At 38.8% G+C, this 13,576-nt stretch overlaps 1 long non-coding RNA gene across 2 annotated transcripts in view; it reads right to left on the reverse strand.

Annotated features, from left to right (window-relative positions):
- Positions 1 to 10,553, reverse strand: part of LOC140519843 (uncharacterized) — a 51,155-nt gene extending 40,602 nt beyond the window's left edge. For both annotated transcript variants that reach the window (XR_011972301.1, XR_011972300.1), the window contains exon 1: positions 10,451 to 10,553. This is a non-coding gene — a long non-coding RNA (uncharacterized lncRNA). The remainder of the gene's footprint in view (positions 1 to 10,450) is intronic.
- Between the last annotated feature and the right edge of the window lie 3,023 nt (positions 10,554 to 13,576).

Consider the following 13,576-nt stretch of genomic DNA (forward strand, 5'->3'; position numbering starts at 1 on the left):
TATTTCTGGCATCACTCCCTTTCTTTTTACCATAGTTCTGGCCTTTACTGTCTTTTACCTGGACTGTTGAAATACCAACCTAATTGGTCTCCTTTTCTCCAGTCTCTTCCCTTTCTAATTCATCTTCTACACAGCTGTCAGACTGATATTTCCCAAACACCTTTCTGACCATGCTATTCCTCCCCCAGTCAAAATCTTCAGTTTGACATATAAAGACCTTTGCAATATAATTGCCACCTACTTTTCTAATCTTACTTTATATTTCCTTTCATGTACTCATCCTTCCAGCCAAATTGGTTCACTAGGTTGTCCTTGAAAATTTCATCCCATCTTTTTCTTCTGTGCCTTTGTTCAAGTGGTCTCCCATGTCTAAAATGTGCCCCTTCCTTATTTTAACCCTGTAGAATCACTAGCTTCCTTCAAAGTACCACTCAAGTGCTACCTCCTACATGATATTTTTCTTGACCTCCTTAGTTATTAGCATTTTCTCTGTCTGAAATTATTTTAATTTATATCCACCCATATGTATATATGTTTTGTCTGCTGGTAGATATAAGTTCCTTTAGGAAGGGATTCTTTTTTGTCTGTGTACATTCCATCCCCTAACAATGCCTTTACCCATGGTAGCCATAATAAATTTTTTGTTGAATTGAATTATGATAATAATGACAGCTAGCATTTATATACAGCTTTGTAATTTGCAAAATGCTTACCATATTGCTTCATTGAATCCTCATGATAACTCTATAAAGTAGGCATTGCCATCCTCCCAATTCAACAGATGAAGAAATTAAGACAGAGAAATTAAGTGACTTGCCTACGGTTATACAACTAGAAATCAAGTCATGAAGGCAAGATTTGAACTCAGGTCTTCCTGACTCCAACTCCAGCACTCCTAGCCGCCCCCTTATCTAGTTTAATCCCTTCTATTCCCTACATTTTGTCGTTAATGAGAGACCCAGAAAATAGAAGAGGGAGAGCATATATGAAAAGCTTTGTTGATTTCATTGTTTTGCCTAGGGTTTATGATGGTTTTAACCTAGTTGACTTCTCAGAACCTTTTGGGATCAGTGGGAATTTCTGAGTGAGAGACTGGTGAGCCCTGCTCAAGGGAAACCTGTCAGTCCTATCCTCATGACTGATGGCAAATCATATAGACAAGCAGGAGTTCTTGGTCCAGAACACTGAACCATCCAAAAATTACTCACAAATAAAACGTTTGATGGAGCCTGGGCCCTCTGTGGGTGGTGTCTCCATGCTCCTAACCTCTACCTCTCTCACACACTGTCAGATCAGAGTCACCCTTTAAAAGTGTTCCAGAGCCAATCAGTAAACACTGAAGATGCGAAATTGGAAGGAAAACACTATACTAACTTTTCAAAGTAACAAATGACATTGTCATATCTTCTGACTTTAGGAGGTAATAATAGACTCATGGGCGCTATTCTTCTAAAATGTTTTTATTGATATTTTTTGCTTTTGTAAGCCTCATCATAATTTCTCTCAATATCCATTATTCTCCCAGGGAGTCTTCTCCTATAACAAAGAGTATTTTTAAAGATTAAAAAAAACTTTACTAATTAATACATTGAAAAAATCATAATATAAGCACAACGTTCAATATTTGTACATGTCACATCTCTTGCAAAGAAGGGTAGCAGGAGTACCTCTTTGTATCTTTTTTTTGGAACCATCCCTATTTTTTACAATTTTATAACATTCACTTTTGATTTGTGTTTGTAAGTGGTTGTTCCATTTATATTGTTGTAATCGCTGTGTATATTATATTCTTTACTTAATTCATTCTGCATTAGATCTTTACATGCTTCTCTGAATTCATCACATTCATCACTTATTTATAGCACTAGAATATTTTATTACATCCATGTGCCACAATTTGTTTAACTTTTTCCCAGTGGATAGACATGTACTTTTTCACCCCCAATTCTATCACAAAAAGAGTTGCAATAAATAATTTGGTGTACATGGGGACGTTCTTCTTTTCAATTAGGCTTACTTGAGGTCTAAACCTAGTCTTTCAATGAAACAGTATGGACATTTTAGTCACTTTATTTATATAATTCCAAGTTGCTTTCCAAAATGATTCTACTGATCACAGCTTTTTCAACCTACGTGAGTGTACCTATTTTCCCACAACCTCTCCCCATGGAGTATTCCCACCTTTTGTCCCATTAGCCAATTTGTAGGGTATGAGAAAAAGCCCCAGGATTGTTCTGATTTGTATTTTACCTATTATTAGTGATTTGGAATAACTTTTCATATGACAGTTTATAGTTTTCAATTCTTTAGAGAGCTATTTGTTGTTCATATCTTTTGATCACTTATCTGTGGGGAATTAATTTAGCATTTTTACACACATGCACACACACAAATACACGCTATTAGTTGTTTTATATCTTGGATTCCAAATGCTTATTAAAGAAAATTAAACAAAGATTTCTTCTCATTTGGCATTTATTTGTGCATTTATTTTGTACGTACAAGAGCTTTTCAGTTCCAAGTAATCAGAATTATCTATTTTATCTTCTGTGATTGCCTGTATCCCTTGTTTGGTTAAGAATACATCTCCGACTTGTAACTGTGAGAGGCATGATGTGATACTCTTCTAATTGAAATGGTATGCTTTTTATGATTAAGATCATGTATTATTCACTTTGAATGCATTGTGGATCTACTAAAGGAGAATCAGGAGCAGGTAGGTAGGAGGAGAAGCAGAACAGGGAAGTATCTCAAAAACCTAGAAGAGAGTATCAAAGAGAAAAAGGTGATCAACACTGTCAGAGGCTGCTGAGAGGTCAAGGAGAATTAGGATTGAGAAAAGCCCACTAGGTTTGACACTGGATTTTTGGTAACTTTGAAGAGAGCAGTTCAGGTGGAATGATGAAGTTAAAAGATGGATTGCAATGGTTAAGAATAGATTGAGAGGAAAGAAAGGGAAGGCACCTATGGTAGACAGGCTTCCTAGAGTATAATCCCCAAAGGCAGAAGATATAGGATGATAGTGGGGGTAGGGGAATTTTTCAAGGATAGGGGAGACATGAGCATGTTTTTAGGCAGTAGGGGAGGAGCCAAAAGACAGGAAGAGACTGAAGATAAGTGACAAAGTAGGGATGACAGAGCAGACCATCTGTTGGAGGAAAAAGGATAGAATGGGATCCCTTGTGCAGGCAGAAAGAGGGGTTAGCCTTGGTAAAGAGTAAGGCTACACCTTTGCGTAAGATGAGATGAAAGAAAAGATAGTGTAGAAGGCATTTGAGTAATGCGAGATGAAGAAGAAGGGATAAGACACAGTTTAAAGTGAATGGCCTCAACTTTTTCTGTAAAATTTCAGGAAAGGTTCTTAGCTGAGAGGGTGGGGGTAGGGGAAGCCACAGGAGCCTTGAAGAGGCATGAAAACATTTGGAAGAGCAGCTTTGTAGAGTGGGCTAAGAAGCTGATAAAGAATGTATAGAAGCATATAAATTTGTAGTGGACCTAGTTGGAACTGTTGCATGATTTTCTTCACTTTCATTGAGAGGACATGCATAGGAATAAAGTTAGGTGGTGGTAGGAGTGATCCAAGACTAAGACTTGGCAGGGCCCAATCAGTAACATGATAAGAGGGTCAAGAGAAAGGGACAGTGTAGAATTTGACTCATTTACCAAGGGTTCAAAATGGGAGAAATAGAAAATTGTGACTGGTGCAGAGGGGATAGCCTGAGAGAGAGCTGAGAGATCAAGGGATTTGGAGATCATGGAATAAAGAGTTGGGCTTGATAAGGGAAAAGGGAGGAAAGGGTGGAAAGCCAAGAGATTATGGTCAGAAAAGAGAATTTCAGAATTCTTAAAGAGGGAGGTAGTGTATTTGTGGGTAATGGCAAGGTCACCATCTTTATGTGATTGAAGTGGGATAGAGAAGTAGGTTAAGGAGCTGAGTGATTAGGGTACTTGAGAGAGAGTCAATAAATGTGTTGAAGCCCCCTAAGATAAAGGTGAGAGATGGGGAAGAGAGAAAAATTCTGAGCCAGGGACTCCTTGAAGAAGGAAGAGGAGTAGCCTAGGGCTCTATAAACAACAGCTACCAGGATTTTGATTAAGAGGTAGATATAGATTGCATGAATCTCAAAGGGGAAGATGGAAGTAGGAGAGCCAGGAACTAGTTGTCAGGAGCAAGGATTTCTCCAACTTTCCTGTCTTGATCAGTGAATGAGTAAAAATGCAGCCAGTATTGGAAAGTATTGTCAGGGAGGCTGTGTCAGCAGGGGGAAGCCATGTCTCAGTGATTGCTATAAGATGGGAGGAGTGGGAGAGCAAAAGATTTAGGATGAAGGCAAGTTTGTGGCTTATAGAATAGGCATAGCAGAATGTAAAATGGAAGGAGTAGGTGGGATTTGATTGGGATTTTTGAGTGAGAGGGTTGAGGGGGATAGAATATGGAATCATTTGGAGGGGGAAGGGGATGTGATTTGGATGATGACATCCTAGGGTTTAGAATCACTAGCATGTAAAGGATACGACCAGAGATGAGTATGTTCATAGAACATACCACTCCTCCTCCCAGAGAAGGCTATACTTAGATTGAGTAGGAGAGAAGTACAGCAGGAAATGAAAGCCACACAGTCAGTTTCTTCAGTCTACTTTTCTAAGAATTTTGTCCAAAAAAGCAAAAAAGCTGAAGTTATTTTGTATGACCCATTTTTAATGAATCCATTACTTGTTCCCTATATAAATACTCAAACACAATTTAAATAATAATTCTATACTTTTTTGGCTAGGAAATAAAGTTAAATCCTTTGTCCTATAGTTCAAGGAAACCATACATTTGCCCATTTCCTGTTCTGCCACACTTCTCTAGTTTTCAATGCCTTTTAAAGATCACTGACAACAACCAGAGTTAAAATATAGGTAAAAAAGTATACAAGTCAAATTGGTAGGTAAGGTAAAGATGAGAAGAATAGGTAACATATATATATAGCTCAAGGTCCAAATTCCCAAGGAACTTGATAATCCAGAAAGATGGGATGTATCTAATGAGGTGACATTTAAGAATGATAAATTTAAAATCCTAGACTTGAGTTAAAAAAAAACACTTTCACTAATATAGGGTAGAGGAGAAGTAAGAAGTCAGTATGCGTGAAAAAGATATCAGAGTCTTAGTGGACTGTGAGCTAGCTATGAGCCCACATTTTAGGAAATCTTAAGAACTGGGCTACATTAAGAGATACAGTATCTCTAGAATGATGGAAATACTAGTTCTTTTGTACTCTTCCTTTGTCAGTATTCATCTGGAGTAGTATGTTCAGCTCTGGATGCCACAATGTAGGAAGAACATTTATAAATACAAGAAAAGTGCAATCTGGAAGGTGAGGGAACTTGAAACTATACTACAGAATATGAGAAATTGTTGAAAGAATTGGGAATGTTTAGCCTGGAGAAAAGTCACACATGGAAAGACATAACAGTTATTTTTACATATTTAAAGGGTTTTCATGTGAAAGAGACATTTCTAAGGGGCAGAAATAGCATTCAGTTGGGAGAAATAATAGAGGTGGGTTTCAGCTGAAAAACTTCCAAACAATTAGCACTCTCCAATTGTCAAATGAGCTACCAGAAGAAAAGACAACCTTCTCTTCACTGAAAATCTTTAAAGAGAGGATGCATGTCCACTTTTAAAGGAGATTTCTGTTCAGATATAAGTTGGAATGGATTCAGTTCAATCCAACAAATATTTGTTATGTTTAAGGCACTATAATAGGTACCAGGGATTCAAGAAAGTAAATTAAATAGTCCCTGCCACCAACTTGCTTAAATTCTACTAAGGACCTTTGAGGTCACTTTCTACTTTATGAGGCTCAGCACTCACAGCCACAAGTTTTCCAGTTCCTGAAGATATAGTTTGGTACTGGTGATTTTTACTCACTAAGGACAACTAAAAGAAGACGCTGTCTTTCCACCCATCATACCCTCTTCCATCCCAGAGAAACTGAATTCCTGGCTATCATCATTCAAACCATCTTCCCCATCTCCTACTGCTTGACCTATTATTTGTATTCCCCCTCAACCAAGCTTCACCCCTCAACATCCCAATGAAAAGCTACCCATCTCTTCTGTTGTGCTCTTTGGAATGCCTGTTCCATATGTAACAAATTTGCTTCCATCTTAAACCTTTTCCTTTCCCACTCTTCATTTTCTTGCACTCACTGAGACCTGGTTGCTCTCTGATGATGCAACTTACCTGGTCATGATTTCCAGTACTTGTACTCCTATTCCCCTCCTATCTCTTTCCCCATATACCCACTGGCCAAGGTGGGAAACTTGGAAAAGTCTTTGCTTCCCATTGTCACTACCAGGCTCTTGACCTTCATCATTCAGTGATCTTGCCTCTTTTGAGATTCATACAATCTGTATTTATCATACAGTTGAGATTCTAGTACCTGTAAACTACTGACTCCCAAGATATTTTCCTTCCTTCCTTAATGAGCTCCATGCCTATCTTGCAGTCTTTCTCCTCAACTTCTGTCTTGAAACTAGGGAATCTCAAAGTACATATTGATAACTCTCTTGAAACATTTTAAGCTCCCATTTCTTCAACTTACTAATTTCTTATAACTAACTCCTCCACTCTACCTCCGCTACACACAGAGATGATCAAACTGCTGTTGCCCACAAGTATTCCACTTCCATGTTCATAAATTCTGAAGTTTTCTTATGTTATCATATCTGGCTTTATTGTGTCTCTTCTTAAAATCCTTCAACTGCTCCCTAACTTCGTAACATATTTAGGCTAAACCTTGTTTCTTTTTTACTCAGGAACCCTGAGAGTCTTCCCCTCCCAGTTTGATTTTTTTTATTAAAATGGTCATCCCTTGATGTAACCTTGAGTAACTTAAAGAAGCCTATTCATTGAATGGGTGTATCTCACTCAAAGTAAGATTGTGATAAGACCTAAGCCTGAAAGGGCCAGGGTCTCACATTGCCTCTTGGGCCATTTCCAGTCATCCACTGGACCCAGACAGCTCAAGAGAAGAATGTGAGGTTGGTCAACTTGTACAGTCCTCCCTAACACAAATCAAAACTTCAAGTCATGCCATCATCTTGATGTCATGGTCCTCTTCAAGAATGAAGGACAAACACAAGTGACTATTCGATCAACTGACAAGTATTTGTTGTGTTTTTATTATGTATTAGGATTAGGTGTGATGGAAAATACAGAGATTACTATCCTGTTACAAATGCATGGGGTAATAGAAATATATGTCTTCAACTATATAGAAACCTGGGTAGCTATGTGACACAGTAGATAGAATGCTGAACTTGGAATCAGGAAGAGTTTTCTTGAGTTCAAAGCTGGCTTCAGACATTTACAAGCTGCATGGCCCTGGGCAAGTAACTTAATCCTGTTTGCGTCAGTTTTTCATCTGTAAAATGTGCTGGAGAAGGAAATGACACATTACTCTACTGTCTTTGCTAAGAAAATCTCGAATGGAGTCATGAAAAGTTGGACGTGATTCATATAACTGAACAGCAATATGGACATGTGCTGGAGCTTTTACTTAGCTAAAAACAGAATAGTTGATAAATTTTTGACTTACTTTGCCAATAATTTCATTCTTCAAAACGTAAAGATGAGTAAGGCAGCATGGAATATTGACTTGTTATGACCCTGGAGTCAGGAAGACTTAGATTTCAATCTTGCCTCAGACATTTACTCGTTGTGTAACCACTAGCAAGTCATTTAACCTTCATGAGCCTCAGTTCCTTTACTTATAAAATGGGAATAATAATAGCACCTACCTCATAGGCTTGTTGCGAAGGCTAAACAAGATAATATATGTAAAGTATTTGCAAACCATAAAGAGCTATTAAAATGTCAACTATAGGAGAGATCAGTAGCACAGTGGCTAGAGTATTGGATCCGGAATCAGAAAGATCTGGTTGAGATCTGACTCACATATTATCTTACTGGTTGTGTGGCCCTGAACAATCATTGGCCTCAATTTCCTTAATTCTGATGTATGGAAAATAATAGTGCTTGCCTCACAGGGTTGTTATGAAGAACACATGAAATAATAGATATAAAGTGATTGGCAAACCTTAAACTGGTAGATAAATGCAAACTATTGTTAATGACAAGGAGAAACTGGCTGCTGAGGTGGCAGTGATAGGAACACCAAAAGGGAGAATCCATGAAGGAGAGGAGCCTTGGATTTGGCATCGGGAGCCTTAGGTTCAAATCCCCGTTATTCGACCTTTGTGAGCCTGGATGAATTAATTAATTTCTCTGGGTCTCACTCTCCTCATCCATGGAATATGAGTTGGACTAGATGACCTCCAAAGTGCTTTCCAGTACTAAGTCTATAATCTTATGATTAAAAATAAAAAGAGGAAAAAAAGTCATTATTTGATGTACACCCTAGATTTGGAAAGAGATGATTTCAGAATTCATAGATATGATCATGTTAGAAACCAACTCTGTCATTCATACTCCATGCTCTAGATATCCATGTGCTCTGCACACAGAAGTTCCACCACCCTTCCTTCCTTGCAGATACCATAGGGATGTAGGCAGGCTATATAAGACAAAATGTGGTCAATTTCCTCACGATGGACTTAAAACTGGAAGTGTAGAACAGAGGGGGTACTAACTAGAACTAAGACCCCAACCTCACCCCTACCACACCTGCTTACTTACACCTCTCCACCAGGCTTCCAAAGTTCTGATAGTTTCTCTGCTTCTTTACTTTAAAATCCATCATTCTCTCTTTCAAATGGTCTGTTTTGTGAATCTTAAGCTTCAAAGTGTGGGGTTCATATTTAAACCAGTCTATGTCAATTCTTGGATGGATTTGTTGAGGCTTGTGGTTCACATCTATCTTATCTGCTAGAGGCTATGTAGTCTGCAGTAGGTTGAATCCTGGACTATGAATCAAGAATACTTGCTTCTGGGAGGCCTCCACTCCTCCATATCAGGTGTGTGGTCTCTGAATTTCCCATCACACCTTGCACAGAATAGATCCTCAGTAATTATTGATCCTTAATTGTTGATTGATTGGCTAGTAGATTAGCTAGGTGAAGATGAGGCCTTGAAATCCAAGTAGGTTTAGATTGAGTGCATTAGGTCATAGGGAGCAATTGAAAGTTTTTAAGAAGAGAAGGGACATAGTGAAAGCAATATTTAAGGAAAATTAGTCTGGTGCTCTTATGAGTCTTGACTCTTTTTGAAAGTACATCTTTTTCTTTTCTTCCTGTAACTCAGATGATTTCTTTTCAAAGAATTACAATCCAATTGAAAATTCCCATAGACCTCCTCCAGCCACCTTTCAAAGGACTATGATGAACCAGGCACAAATGTAGTAAATGAGAGGACTAAATGTGACCCCAAATTGGGAATCATGATCAGTAATCTAGTTATGTGTAGTTATCTGGGTCCAGCAGACTGCCAGTCATGGAGGCCTTAGCCTTTGTGAATAGGCCTCCCTGCCTGGAGAAAGCTTGATCCTTCCCATCAAACCACAGGGCATTAAGATTGACCTCCAATGAATACTCATCAAAAGAGCTCCCATTATCTCTGGCCTCCAGCTTCTAGCTATCAGGCTGCTGCTTCTCTGACTTTCTTCTCATAGCTCTTCCTTCTTCCCCCCTCTCAGACCTCTGGTTATTCACACCTTAGGTCTTTGCAAGGCAGCTAGAGAAGATGCATAGGATTTTTAAACTGACTTTCAAATCCTTTAAAAGAGAAAATGACTAATTTACAGGAAAGGGATAGGCAAGCATCTGGGGCCTCTAGTATAAGCATTGCAGCTCAGAGTGCTGTTAATTTCTAGGTTACTGTTTGTAACAAACCAGTGACATTCTAGACATAATTCCAGTTTTAAAATTACTTTGATGTTGTTAGCTACAGTTATAAATTTGTTTAGATTAGTCATAAAATTATTTAATGTTACTAGCTATAGAAATTCTGACAGTGTTGAGTGATATCCTCTCTGTTTAAGGCTTGTGTCCCTCCTAAGAAAAAGACTTTTTTCAAGTTGACCAACAGTAATAGAATATATTTGCATAAGATTTTAAGGTTTGCAAAACACTTTCTCCACATGAGCTCTGTGAAGTAGGCACCAGAGTATTATCAGCACCATTTTACAAATGAGAAAATTGAGTTTCTGTGAGGTTTATGGAATCACACAGTAAGCATAACATCTGGGAAATTAAGCCAAGTCTTCCAAGTCTGAATCCTGTACTATCCACTAGCCATAACTGGGGCAAAGTGACTGGATCTTTGTTCCAGGGAAACACATTTGGAGGATGTTGATCCCACTTGTAGTCCTTCAGCAATGTTAAAACAAGAGAGTTGAACTCTTGGTCACAAGAATAATTAGTTTAAATAGGAAGCTACTATTCTTGATGGTGGGCTGGGCTGAGCTCCTCCTCCATCCCTGACTGCTCCCACCCCTACCTTTGCCAGGTTTAGGATCATGCATCAGCAGTGTTCTTGTCCCTAGTGTCCTGAATCTTCATCTCCCCAGTAAGGTGTGTCCTCCTCTTGTGCCACTTTCGCAACTGTGGTTTGTAGGACTGACACGATAGCAGAAATGTCTATGGTTATGCTCTCTATTATGATACTCTGCCTCTCTATGACAAAATATAGTAAAGTCATATCAGACATGCAGACATAAATTCAACAATACATGGGTGGGGGGGAGAGAAAGAGAGATAAAAAGAGGGGGGAGGGAGAGAGAAAGGGAGAGGAAAGAGGGAGACAGAGAGAGACAAATGGGAGGGGAGAGAAAGAGATTCACAGAGATAGAAAAGAGAGAGAGAAAGAGAGAGAGAGAGAGAGAGAGAGAGATTCCATTAGTCTTTCTACTTGCTCTTGCCATAGTGAGGATGAGACACATGAATCTTTTGTTCCCTCAGTCAGTGCCTCTCAGTGTGAGAATCTGTCTCTGCCTCTCCCACTTCCTCAGCAGGAGGTAGATGGAGTGCCAGCGGAGGACCAGATAATTCTGAGTATGTGCAATTATCATTTTACACTCTGGTTTTAGAACCCAGCTCTTACATTTGATAAAACTCCACTATAGCTGAGTAATACCAGCATTTGTGCTTTTGCTTATGTGGGTGCGTTATCTATCTGGAAGCATCATTAAAATAATACTGCCATTATCAGCAACTTGGTATCTCTGTTCCCTATCCCTGTGACTTCCCAAGCCAAATCACCCTTCCCTGGCTACTGCTCCCCTGTATGTGCTATCTCTTCCCATTAGAATATAAATTCCTTGAGGGCAAAGACCTTCTCTTTTTTGTATTTGCATCCCACATAGAGCAATGTGCTTGGCATATGGGAAGCACTTAAAGATTCATTCATTAATTCATCTCCTAAATTCATATTGAAGTTTTTCAACACCTGTTTCTCCATGAGTTATTTGGCCAAAAAGCCTTATTAACTGGTCAGTGTTCTACTGATGAGCTAAGCTGGTCCTCAGATGATGGACATCCAATTGATACTTGATCACATGCAAAAGCTTTCCAATTTATTCTCTACTGGAAGAGTCTGAGAATCCAGGATCACTTATATGATGTGGTGGAAGAGGAAGATGTTTTGAAGAATATTTGGAGAAAAATGCAGTTTTCTTGTAAGTAGTAACACAAAGTGCAGTGTGGCATACTAAATAGGGAACTTGCCTTGAAGGCAGGAAGACCTGGGTTTGAGTCCCATCTTTGACACGTACTTTTGACCCTGTAGAAGTTGCTTAATCTGTCATTGTTTTAGGGCAACTCTCAAAAACTGTGAATTGAAGATGGAGGCCACATTGGTAAAGCTTCTTCAACTTTGGCTCTTGGATTCCCTATAACAATAAATCATGAGTCAGTTCCATTCCCAAATTAAAACACAAGCTGCCAAACTTCATTGGCAAAGGGAGGTTATCCATCAGGATTTGCCTGGGCCAGTGAAATCACTGCTCTCCTTCCATAACTCACCCCACCCCATTTCCACAAATGAAAAACCAACCAAGTGCTATCAAGTAAAGGTTACCTTGGCTCTCCTTTAATGAATAATTATGCCCAATGCATATTAATTAGATTCCAAATGGCTTTTGCTGAAGTGGTAAAAAATACTAGAAGACAATTTGTTTTCTTCCAATTTTGCAGAATGGGGAAGAAGCTCTGAGATGACCCAGTTCAACCAAACCTGAATAATATGTTCCTTTACAGCATGTTAGACATAATGTCTTCCAGCCTTTCCTTGAAGACCTCTAATGAGGCTTTCGCTCCTTCCTAATGCAGCTCATTCTACTCTTGGACAATTCAAACCATGTGGAAGTTTTTCCTTACAGCAAATTGTTTCCTTGTGACTTCTACTCATCACTCCTAGGTCTACCTCCTGCAGCCATGCAGAGTAATTCAAATGCCTCTTCCACACAATGGCCTTTGAAATCCTTGAAGACAGCTACCATGTTACGTTACCAGACTAAGCATCTCCAGCTTCTTCAGACCATCTTTGTGCTATGTGACTTTGAAATCTTTCACCATTCTGGTCTTACTCCTCTGAACTTTCTCCAGCTTATTGATATAATTCCCTCAATATGGTTCCCAGGACTGAACATAACACTCCAGTGGTGCCTTAACAAGAGCAGAGTATAGTGGGAACACCACCTCCCTAGCTTTGAACCAGTAGTCTAAAATTTTCCCCAAATTTGTTTATCTTATTCATTTTTTAGAAGCACCTTTTGTTAAAAAAAAAACCACCAAAATTATGAAGCCAATTTCTAGAAAAGTTTGTGTCTGAATTAATACAAATTATGAATCAGTTGGGCAGAAATTAATAAGGCTAAAGGAATTCTCTGTCTTTGTTGTTTTTCATCCTTCGTTTTCAGAGGACAAATGTGTCAGTTCCCTGACCTACTTTGATGCCAACTAGAACTTTTATGGGCAAAGAAGTGATCTAGCATGCTTGATGTCTCAAGGAATATCATAGTAACTGATATTTACGCAGTGTAGTGCATACGTAGTTTTGTTCAATTCTCACTAAATCATCTTAAGTTAGTGCTATGATTATTTCCATTTTATATTTGAGGAAACTCAGGTTTAGAGAGGTTAAGCATCCCAGAGGCATCTTAAACTCAACATGCGTAAAACAAAATTAATTATCTTTCCCCCAACCCTTTCCTCTTTCAAACTTGTCTTTTTCTCTGTAATACACTATTACCCTTTAAGTTTCCCAGGTTTGAAACCTCAGCATTATCCTTGACTCTCTACCATCCCTCATCCCACATACCTAATCAGTTGCCAAATCTTGTCATTTCTGTCCCCAGAAAATGTTTCTTACCTCCAAACCCTTTTCTTCATTCACATCGCCACCACCCTAGTTCAATTGCTCACAATCTTTTGTGTAGACTATTACCACTTCCGAATTGGCCTCTCTGACTCATCTCTGCCCATTCTGATATATCTTCTGCACAGCTGCCAAAGACATTTTCCTTCAGTGCAGATATTATTGTTCACCTACTCAACAAAGTCCAATGGCTTCTTATCTCCAGGATCAAGTATAACCTCCACTGTTTGGCTTTTGAACCTTTGACAT

Source organism: Notamacropus eugenii, chromosome 1 (genome assembly GCF_028372415.1).
Source record: "Notamacropus eugenii isolate mMacEug1 chromosome 1, mMacEug1.pri_v2, whole genome shotgun sequence".
Taxonomy (NCBI): Eukaryota; Metazoa; Chordata; class Mammalia; order Diprotodontia; family Macropodidae; genus Notamacropus; species Notamacropus eugenii.